Raw genomic sequence first — 12,023 nt, 5'->3', positions numbered from 1 at the left:
GAAAGATTTCTTTTATTCCAAGCCCTTCTCATCACCATACATATTGATCGAAAAAAATGGTCAGTTTTCCAATAAATAGACTGATCAATAGGATTTCGTTTTTAAAGAGTTATACTTTTTATGTCTACTTTAAAAGGCAAATATCAGCATTCAGGATGGGTTGAGTGATTTGACGTTTCCACTACTTTATTCTGCTTTTAGATTTGCTTTCATCTAGGTGAGATCGTGATCGAACCAAGAAGATCAACTTTAGACGTGATACATAGCACAATCCAGCTCTAGAAATATCCATCCAGATCTAGCCTTTACCTAACAGCCCCACAATCAAACTCTTACTTTGCTTTCATCATTCAATGCCTTGAAACAGTTTGCACAACTCCAGTGTGTGCCATATGGATCATGTATTTTTAAATGCCATATCCCAAAGTTAAAACTTTTGTCAACTGGATCTCCACTCTCTTTGTTTCACTTCTACTATCTTCTTCCTTTTGATGTCTTTAACATTTTGACATTTAACATTTAATGCATTTTAACATTGTTTTTTCATTTCATTCAGGGAGAGTTTGGATGTTTGTCCTCTACATCACTGAGTTGATTTTCTGTAGTGGTGTCTGTCCTTTATTCTAGTTGTGGAAATGTAAGCTTGTTATTTATTTGTGTGATAGTCTATGCTTATTAAAGTTTAGGCGATTTTCACTTCAGCCTGACTCTCAGTCTGCTTTCTCATTTTGACAGCAAGCAGTATAAAATAGGTTTTAAATACTTTAAACTTTTGAGACTGCCAAGATTTGAATTCCAGCTATGCCACTTACAATTTTTTTCCTCTTGGCCAAATTATTAAATTTCTGAAAGCCTCAGTTTTCTCATCTTTATAATAAAGTTCCTACTAGTATTTATTCAAGGGTTGTTATGTGCATTAAATGAGGTCATGAATCTATTATACTTAGCATAGTGTCTAATATATAATGATAATATAATTATATTGTATTACAAAACAATGTAGTTATTAAAATGTAATAATATAATAATACAAGAAAAGATTTGCTGTGAATATAAATAAACCTCTATCCTTAACTCATAGAGTAAATGTCTTTTTTAACCTCACTATAAAAATAAAATGGACATTTTCTAAAATGCTCTGCCATTTCTCATAATGAATAATTTTGTGTGTTTTGCATTTTTTTAAGGTCTTTAAAGTACTATTTCTCTCCTTTTTACTATGTCTGCATTGTCCTTCTCCTGTCCTCTCATCCTTACATGATGAACAAACCTTTTGAGACTATGAGATATACTGTAGTTGCTTTATTTTTCTCTAGCTAGAGGAAAACAATCTACACCTGTCCATTCTTCCTCACAGGACTGTTAAAGGATTTCATCTTGTGTATAAGTTCATTTCTTTAGGAAGTTAACAGAAGGACTATTAAGAATTCACTATTAGCCTGCCTCTGTCAGTTTAATACAGAAATGCTTTCTATGACTGTCAAGTCCCTTTAAGTTTACCTTCAGAGAATCTTTAAAAAAAAAATTAAAAGTGCTTTGCATTACAGTGAATTCAGGAAATTATTTCCATATTTCTAATAAGCCATATTAGTGAAATCAAATGAGTTTGTCAAAACTGCACTGACAAAATAAAATCTTCTTTTGATATTATACAGGTTGAGCCTCCCTAATCTGAAAATCTGAAATAGAAATGCTCCATATCTGAAATTTTTTCAGTGCCAACATGACTCCACCAGTGGAAAATTCCACACCTGACCTCATGTGATGGGTTGCAGTCAAAGCAAAGGCACACAACAGTTTATTCAGCATCCCTGAAAGAAAAAATATCCCCCAGCCCCTTTCTGCTGGTCATGCTTCTGTGCTGCTTGGTTACCCCAAACACATTGTTTTTTCCACTGTACTAATGGTATGTCATGTTTTTTTACTGTTAAGTACTGATATATGACTAAGTGTAAGAAAATTATTGCTTACGGGTAGCACATAAATTCAGAGTCAGGAATGATGGTGATGCTAAATAATCAAAGATTGTCCACATAGGTGGTTAACAGTGACACTTTTGCTTTCTATGGATCAATGTACACGAACTTTGTTTCATGCACAAAATTATTTAAAATAATATATAAGCTAAGTGTATAAGGTGTATATGAAACATAAATGAATTTCATGTTTAAACGTGGGTCCCATTCCTATGATATCTTATTATATATATGCAAATATTCCAAAATCTGAAGCAATTCTGGCCCTAAGCACTTTGGATAAGGGACATTCCATCTGTATATTGGGTTCATCCTTGTTTTTGAAGTCTTATTTCGTATTTTCCTACATCATTCAGCCATTGTGTATCAAGGTTCTTCATATAATATAAAGTCAGTGTCTTGTGGCTTACTTTTAAAATAATACATAACACTTTGGTATTTGTTTGTTAAACTTCTTATCTTTTGCTTGAATGTCAAAAGACCCTCCATAACGAGGCCATAAAGATTAGAGTCTCAACAAACTTTCAAAACAGTAAAATATCACATAACGGTTACATCAAATTAAAGTTCAGAAAATTAGGCCACGTGGAAGCAAAATAATGCAAGTCCCCTGTTTGAGAAGAGAAACTATGAACTGAAAATTATGAACGTCTCTTTGAATGAAAAATTGATTTTATTTAAATAGAAATTATGAAGGAAATAACTTGGGCCTAAAATTATTTTATTTATATACTGTGCTATGAATTGCCTTCCCTTACTAAGAAAAAGCCAAGCAATAAAGAATGTGTGTGACTCAATGAGCTAAGCAAAGAACGCATTTGTTTCGCTAACGAGGTTGACAGAACAGTTGCAAGTCAGATTTGACTATGCTCTGCTTCGATCACATTTCTATCATTTTTGCCACTTAATGAAAGAGATAAGGATTTTTCTTGTTGATAAATTGTTCCACTTTCAAATCTGTGTTTGCCCATCTGAGTTTTTATGAAACATGATTTGGGTATTTGTGGAAAGTCATAAAGCATGGTTAGTGTAGGAGATAGTTCACATATTGTACTTATTAATCAACTCAAATAAGAGTTAAATTAAATGAATTTAGAGGCTTCTTGATTATCCTCTTCCTGCCTAGAACTATGTTCTTTATTTTTCACCTCTCCATGGAAACCTTAGGAAAATCCCTGGTGTTTGAGAGAGAGTCAAACTGCTAACTCCCATCTATTAAGGTTTTAATAAAAGTCCATCTGATAGTGTTTAAACCTGAAATACAATTCAAAACTCTATTTCTTCTAGTCAATTCTGCTCTACCACTATGAATAAATCAGTGTACCTACTAATATATAATATATTGGTACTTTTCTGTTTGATCAAATGATTAAAAATGTATAATTAATAGGATATATATGTCTAATTATTAAGATATATATTTCTAATGATGAAATAAACAACAAAGATGATTATAAATTGAGATGCAGTCACCCTAAAGTCATATCACTCATATCACTAATTTGAAGCTTACCATTCCTCATCTTGCTTTTTTTCTGTATATTTCTATAATATCCTTGTATAAACTTCAACTTCTCTCAGACCCATTTAGTCAAATGAGCATGATTTTTATTTATGCAAATGAAAAACACGTTTTAAATATTCAATTTATGTATAAAATTAAATCTATTTAGAACATAATATGAATAAAATATACCAAAATATAATAAATTAATATATAAATTAAAAATAATCCTCTATAGAGTACACAATATATTTTGTTTCTATAACATTAAAATATAGAGAATAATAAAGATTGAAACGTTTGCATTTCTAAAGTTTTTCTATTATAAAAGTTTTTTTGTAAGATAAAGATTGAACATTAATTATAAGTTAGGGTATAAAATTAGAGGCTAAACTATTTTTGCCTAATGATATTTATTTCTGGGGCCTTCATTAGTATGTCCATCTGGTTGGTTTGATCAGAACTCTGCCATTTTGATTATAAACAAGATTTCAGGAGGTGAATTACTTCACTGGGTACATTTGGCATGAGGTTATTCTTTTTGGGAAAATTAGAGGGATTTTGTTGAGAACATTGTTTCGTTCAAAATCTGAAATGGACACGTGGCTCCTATTTGTAATAAAAGAGTAAGTTGGATTACACGTAAGACCACAGGTTTTTATATATTTTGATGAGGATTCTCTTTCCTCTGTTCTTTGGAAGCCAAGGGATACTCAATTCATGTTTGAGGTCAGATAAAAAATGGTGTTGGTGCCTAGAATTTCCTTAATCGAGATCAGTTAATGGGGATGGAAATAGATTCTTCCTTTCTTGTTTCCTTGCTTTCCTCTTTCCTTCCTCATAAATTTTACCTTTTAGGAAATTGGTCTGGGCCTCATATAGGTTAATAAAATGTCAATTTAAAAATAACTATACTTTGTTTATTCCTCCATACATTTCCAACTAAAAAGATTTCTCATAATCATGTATTAGCTTTTTCTTAAACCATACTAAATTTTATCATTTATAATCCCCAATAAGGCACTAGATTTTTTAATTTCCCTAAAATTTCCATGAGCAACAAATGTCTTCAGGAGAACATGATGCATTTTGTCTATTTTAGACTTCTCACGATTCTTTTGCTGATGCATATTCATAATTCCAGACAAAGTTAATATAATAGAAGAAGGGAATTCCCCTTGAGAAGGTAATAAATGTTGGAGAGTGATCTGAACACAAATGGTATGGTGCTTCAGTGCAATTAAGTCTAGAGTACTCTACTGGATATCAGAACTACAACTGTCGTTTGATACCCCCAAAACACTGACAGTACCCATGGTGATTCTATAGGGAAATAAATTATTCATTTACCAGAGTTCGATTACTACTTGAAATTATATTCTAAAAATCACTTATGTGATTTGAAGAAAAAAGTATGCAGGAGAACAAGGTCAAGATACAAAATTAATTTTCTTTTAAAAATTATTTGTGCTCTTTCTCTTATGAGTTAAATAAGACCTTTTAAGAGCTATAATGTATAAAACTTTAGAGCAAGAGTAAGGATTTCTAATACTTCTCAATTTACTTGAAGTTCTTGTTCTCTAGTTCATAGTTACTAAATAGAGTAATGTCTCAGGTTAGTTAACTGAAATGGGGATAATAGTAGCATCTTCATCACTGGTTTGTTGTGAAAATTAAGTGATTTAATATGTGTAAAATAATTAGAACAAGGACAAATATTACCCACTCAAAAAATAAAAATAATAAAAATGTTATCTGCTATGATCATTAAGACTGTTTATAAATATTTTACTTCTCTCTTCTTTCCAGACAAGATAGGATTGTTCCTCCCATCTCCTTGATGTTGGGTGATTGGATTTGGAGGTGGAAAAGAAATACCTATTATAAATTCTAGAAGCATTTCTTGGGTGATGACATGGATTACAAAACTACTGAACAAGGAGCTGGGGAGATGGTAAGTTCAATCTTGGACACAGTGTGTTTGTACTGACTGGACAACCAGGTGGAAATGTCTATTATGCAGTTGGATAAATAAGTCTGGGGCTGGAGGCAGATTTGGAGTCACCAGTTTATCAGAGACTATTAGAACTACAGGGCTTAAAAGAATCACCCAAGAAGAGTTTACAGAAATCCTGATGAGTAATGTGGGAGGAACAAAGTCTGAGGAATTTCAGAACTTGGAAAGTAAAATAAGGAGGGGAGAGAAAGACGAATGAAAAGGCATGGCCAAAGGTAGAAAGAAAACCAGAAGAAAGTGATATATCACAGAAGTCACTACAGAAAACAAAGTTTAAAAAAATCCCAGGCTGGGCGCGGTGGCTCACGCCTGTAATCCTAGCACTCTGGGAGGCCGAGGTGGGTGGATCGCTCAAGGTCAGGAGTTCGAGACCAGCCTGAGCAAGAGCGAGACCCCCGTCTCTACTAAAAATAGAAAGAAATTATCTGGCCAACTAAAATATATATAGAAAAAATTAGCCAGGCATGGTGGCGCATGCCTGTAGTCCCAGCTACTCGGGAGGCTGAGGCAGTAGGATTACTTAAACCCAGGAGTTTGAGTTTGCTGTGAGCTAGGCTGACACCACGGCACTCACTCTAGCCAGGGCAACAAAGCGACACTCTGTCTCAAAAAAAAAAAAAAAAAAAATCCCATAGTCATAGAAAATACTTAGCTACTGCCTAAGAAAATAGTAACTTTCAATAAATATACATACTGCTCAATTTATTCTTGTAAAAGTTTATATTTCTTAAATTCATCCATAAGAAGACTCTGTCAATTTTGAATATGTTGCTAAGAATGGAAAAACAAACACCACATGTACTCTCTAATAATTTGGAACTAATTGATGAGCACACATGGGCACAGAGAGAAGTAAAAGTCATTGGAAATTAAGAATGGGGAAGGGGGAAGAGGGGAGAAGTAACAACCTACCTAATAAGTACAATAAACACTATTCAGGTGATGGGCACACTTACAAGCCTGACTTAAGCATTATAAAAGCTATCCGTGTAACAAAAACATTTGTAACCCCTTAATATTTTGAAATTAAATATATATATTTATGTATATACCTACACTTAAAAAGAAAAAATAAATAAATAAAGTGTATAACCCTTTGGCTGGATTACAATTTCAAGTTGTGTCTGGTTGCAGAAGCAGACTAACATATATAAGAGGGTTAAAGAAAGACATTAATATTAATGGTGTAGGTTTTGCTGCAAACTTTTTGAGATTAAATGTGTGAAGCTCCTAAATTTCTCATCTACCTAAAAAGGTTAAACATTTTGTATTAAATTAGTACAGATGCAGTTTTTCATCTCCATAACTCTGACTGTGATGATATGACTGTTCTAGATGCAACAGTGGTTGTCCATAAACCAAGGCCTGAAAAAGGCACTTTACCATAGGTAGTAATCATAAGTCAAGCACCTGAAATATGGGGAGTATGGTAAAACAAATGCATAAATCCAGCATTTATGATACCATTATTTTTGTTACCTGAACCTATTTTGTGAGCCATGCCACGGGTTTATTTGGTCTTTTACTCAAACAAAACTGAATATGTGGTATTCAAGATACTGATTTTATATAGAGAGATATTTATTTATTTATTTAAAATTATATATACATATTTCAATAAACATCTTGGAACTATAGAAGCAAAATTAGTTAATTAATGAATTATATTTTGTTTGTAACCCTACCAAATTGCTTGTCTCATTGGCTAATACACAACCATGATTGTGAAACACTGGTGTTCACTGATATATGCAACTGTGTTAGGATTCCACAGGCATACATATGTTCGAAATGTGTGTGTGAAAGTTAAAAGCATGAGATTTACAGTCATACTGACCCCAACTGCCAAGACTGAGACTGGAAACCAGGTTTTTCTGACTTCTGATTTTATAGGGGAAAAAATGAGACTTAAGTTAGGTGACTTGTTCAAACCCACCTAACCAGGAAATCTAGGAACAAAGACTCAAAGATGGGAAGACATGAAATTTGCTTTAAAAAGAGGTGCTCTAAAAATGCTATGTCGACACATTTTCAGTAATAACTTATTTCATAGAATTGTCATGGTATAGATTTTACAAAAAGCATCATGAAGGGGGACACAAAATCATTCATTTATTTGATAAACATTTCTGAGATCATACCATGCTCCAAGCATTGGGCTACAAAGAGGAAAAAAACATTGATCTTCATCTCAAAGGAATGTTGAGAGACAACTGGATTACCAAGGACAATGAGACCGTGGTAAAAGAGTCCTACACGATGAAAACCAATTTTACTTTCCATGTATTTAAAGTTCTTTATCTTTTCAAGTCAGATTATTTAATCTAACTTAATAGAGACAAAAGGATAGCTAGAAGAATAAAATATGTATTCCTAATTTCTGCTAAAGCTCTCAGAAAACATTTCAAACCTGTTCATCAAATAGAAGACCAGGGGTAAGCTAAAGCAAGCTTGAATTGTCTTGAAAGTCAACTGTTAAATATTCAAGAATTTTGCAAGCTGGATATTAATACCTCTGATTGTAAGCTTGATATCAGCCATAGTGGGCATATTTACACCACAGAAATTGACAAACACTGCAATTGGAGCTTTCTTTCCTTTGTGGGGGGAGAGCTGGTTTACTAGTGGACCACAGCTTCTAACACATAGATAAATGTAAAGTCAGACAACCACCGATTTTCTCCTCATGAATTGTATATAAGGACTCTTCAAACAATGATTAAAAGCTTCCCTCCAGTGGACTGTGAAGAAGCTGATTCTCATGTCGTTTGCCAATCTGGTGTTTTGGTGAGCATTTTTTGGTCGTGTATGCCAACATTTCCTGGAAGAACAAGGGAGATAACTAGAACCAGATAATTTTTTATTTTTTCCCTATGAATAAAAAGCTGACTGGATTCTGAACCTGCCTTTGACTAAATATTTCTAGGCAGTAAAGAGTGACTCAAAACCAACTTTTCTAAAGTAAATGCTTATGATGATGCCATAAATGGTTTGCTTCTAGTTTTTAACAAATTGTAGTCTCCTACTTCTGTTCTCTTTGACAAACACTGCCAATCATAGCAAGAATGTCCATTAATTTTTTCAAATGGGCAACAATCACAATTAGCTAAGTTCTAGCTGAAACTTACCATTGAGTAACTATGTGATGTTGAAAAACTTATGTAAAGTTCCTAGACTAAGCTTTCCTGGAGTTAATGGACTAAATAGTACCTCGAGGATCATCCCCTTTACAAAAAGTTAATATTCTGATCAGGAGTCATTTACTGAATTATATGATAAATTTAGTATTTTCAAGTCATTTTCAAGAGATTTTTAAATTGTATTACAAAACACAAATATATTTTTATCTACACTGAAAAAACAAATTTTGTTCTTAAATAATTTCTATTAATGCAGGGATGCAAGATTAATAAGCACAAAACAATTGGGCAACAACGTAAGTCAATAATATTGAAATGATAGAGCTGTATATTCAAATAGGAGATCAAATTAAGAGGCAAATGTGGATAATAGGAGCAAGCTTGGTGAAGGTAGTAGAATAAGAGCCAGCCTTGAAACAATGGATAAGACTGTTTTTTTTATTTTTCCTTGAACATATAGGAAAGGGCATTATAAGTGGGAAAATAGCAACAACAAAGTAAAGAATAATGAATATGAATATAACAGATGAAGTGGTTAATGGGACATGAGTCAGGCCTGATCAGGCATAGTGTGGAGGCACCCTGTAGAGTAGTAGGAATGATTTTGTCTCTCCAGAAATACATCTCGGCCTCCTTTGCACTGAATTCTCACTTCTAACTCTGGAATATATCTTGTAAAAAGACCAAAGAAACTGTCACTGAAACATCCACCTATATATGAATGCAGCCAGGTTTACCTTTTCAAAGAGCTACTGACCATGTCAAGGGAATTTGGGGAATAGGAATGCAAGTGTTTACAGGACTGCTGGGGAATGAGAGATCAAAATTAAAGAACAGAACTAAACTAGCAAAGAAAAAAAGGACCACACAGGACTAAGGGAAAGAAAAAAAGTGAAGGGAGGATGATTGCAGATAGCATCTTAAAATTATAAACAAAAGCAAAAACAAAGACCATATGATCATCTCAATAGATGCAGAAAGGCATTTGATAAAATCTAGCACTCTTTCGTGATAAAAACCCTCAACAAACTAGGCACAGAAGGAATATATTGCAAAATTATAAAGCCCATACATAAAAAACCAACAGCCAACATCATACTGAATGGGGAAAAGTTGAAAGCATTCTCACTAAGAACGGGAACAGACAAGGGTGCCCACTGTCACTACTTCTATTCAACACAGTGTTGGAAGTCCTAGCCAGAGCAATCAGGCAAGAGGAAAAATAAAGGATATCCAAATTGGACAAAGGAGGTCGAACTATCACTTTTTGCTGGTGATATGATCTTATATCTAAAAATCCCTAAAGAGTCCACCAAGAGACTCCTGAAATTGATAAATAAATTTAGTAAAGTCTTGGGTACAAAATCAATGTACAGAAATCAGTAGTATTCCTATAAACCAATAACAGTCAAGCTGGAAGTCAAATCAAAGGCTCAATACCATGCACAAAAATACCATGCTAAAAATAAAATAAAATACCTAGGAATATACTTAACCAAGGAGGTGAAAGATCTCTACAAAGAGAACTATGAAACACTGAGGAAAGAAATCACAGATGATACAAACAAATTGAAAAACATAACATACTCATGGATCGGTAGAATCAACATTGTTAAGTGTCCATACTACCCAAAGTGATTTACAGATACAGTGAAATAACCATCAAAATACCAATGTCATATTTCACAGATCTAGGAAAAATGACTCTAAGCTTGTCCTGGAACCAGAAAAGAGCCTGAAAAGCAAAAACAATCTTAAGCAAAAAGAACAAATCTAGGGGCATCACATTATCCAACTTCAAACTATACTACAAGGCCACAGTAACCACAATAGCATGGTATCCGCACAAGAAAAGAGACATAGACCAATGGAGCAGAAGAAAGAATCCAGATATAAAACCATCCACATACAGCCAACTGATCTTTGACAAAGCAGACAAAAATATACACTGGAGAAAAGAAGCCCTATTCAATAAATAGTGCTGAGAAAATTGGATAGCCACATGCAGAAGAATGAAACAGCATCTATATCTCTTACCACTCACAAAAATTAATTCATGATGTCTAAAAGACTTAAATGTAAGGCATGAAACCATAAGAATTCTAGAAGAAAATGAAGGAAAAACTCTTCTAGATATTGGCCTAGGCAAAGAATTTATGAAAAAGACCCCAATGGCAATCACAGCCACAACAAAAATAAATAAATGGGATTTGATAAAATTAAAAAGCTTCTGCACAGCAAAGGAAATGATCAACAGAGTAAATAGACAACTACAGAATGGGAGAAAATATTCACAAGCTATACATTTGAAAAAGGGCTAATAACCAGAATCTATAAAGAACTCAAGCAAATCAGTAAGAAAAACAAAAAACAAAAAACAAATAACCCCATTAACAAATGGACAAAAGGCATGAACAGAAACTTTTCAAAAGAATATAGACAAATGGCCAATATACATATGAAAAAGATGCTCAACATCACTAATCATTAGGGAAATGCAAATTTAAACCACAATGATATATTACCTTACCCCAGTTAAAATGGCTTTTATTAAAAAGTGCAAAAACAAAAGATGTTGGGGTGGATGCAAAGAAAAAGGAACACTTATACACTGCAAAGTAGTACAACCTCTGTGGAAAACAGTATGGAAATTTCTCAAAGAACTAAAGTAGACCTAGCATTTTATCCAGCAACCCCACTACTGGGTATTTACCCAAAGGAAAAGAAGTCATTTTATCAAAAAGACACCTACACTCGAATGTTTATTGCAGAACAATTCACAATCGCAAAGATGTGGAATCAACACAAGTGCCCATCAATTCATGAGTGGATTAACAAAACGTGGTATATGTCTGCCATGGAATAGTACTCAGACATAAAAAAAGATAAATTAATGTCTTTTGCAACAATTTTTATAGAACTGATAACTTCAATATCCTAAGTGGAGTATAAAGAATGGAAAAACAAACACCACATGTACTTGCTATTAAATTGGAACTAACCGATGAGCACACATGTGCACAGAGGGAAGTTAAACTCAGTGGAAATCAAGCAGTGGGGGAGGGGGAGAAGGGGATGGGCCAAAATGTACCTAATGGGTACAGTGAACACTATCTGGGTCCATATAACCAAAAACATTTGTTCCCCTGTACTACTTTGAAGTAAAAAAAAGAAAAAATATGCATACAAAATCACTGAGATTTTCTAAAATTTAATATTTAATGAGTCATGTGTTATTAATAGAAACATTCCCCAAAATAAGCTAAAAAGGTGAATTTGAAATTATATTTATTGGCTTTGCATAAATATGATTTTTGGTGTAATTATAACCTCTGACTCTAAAACATTTCTAAGTTATACCTGGCACTACTTGAAACTCTATACTT

The 12,023-nt window shown here is 33.3% G+C and overlaps 1 protein-coding gene across 2 annotated transcripts in view; it reads right to left on the bottom strand.

The window, feature by feature from the left end:
* The window catches only part of MAGI2 (membrane associated guanylate kinase, WW and PDZ domain containing 2), a 1,290,578-nt gene that overhangs the window by 618,028 nt on the left and 660,527 nt on the right, over positions 1-12,023 (bottom strand). The gene's annotated exons all lie outside the window — the stretch shown is intronic.

The sequence above is a fragment of the Eulemur rufifrons genome, chromosome 29 (genome assembly GCF_041146395.1).
Source record: "Eulemur rufifrons isolate Redbay chromosome 29, OSU_ERuf_1, whole genome shotgun sequence".
NCBI lineage: Eukaryota > Metazoa > Chordata > Mammalia > Primates > Lemuridae > Eulemur > Eulemur rufifrons.
This window is presented reverse-complemented; position numbering and strand designations above follow the sequence as displayed.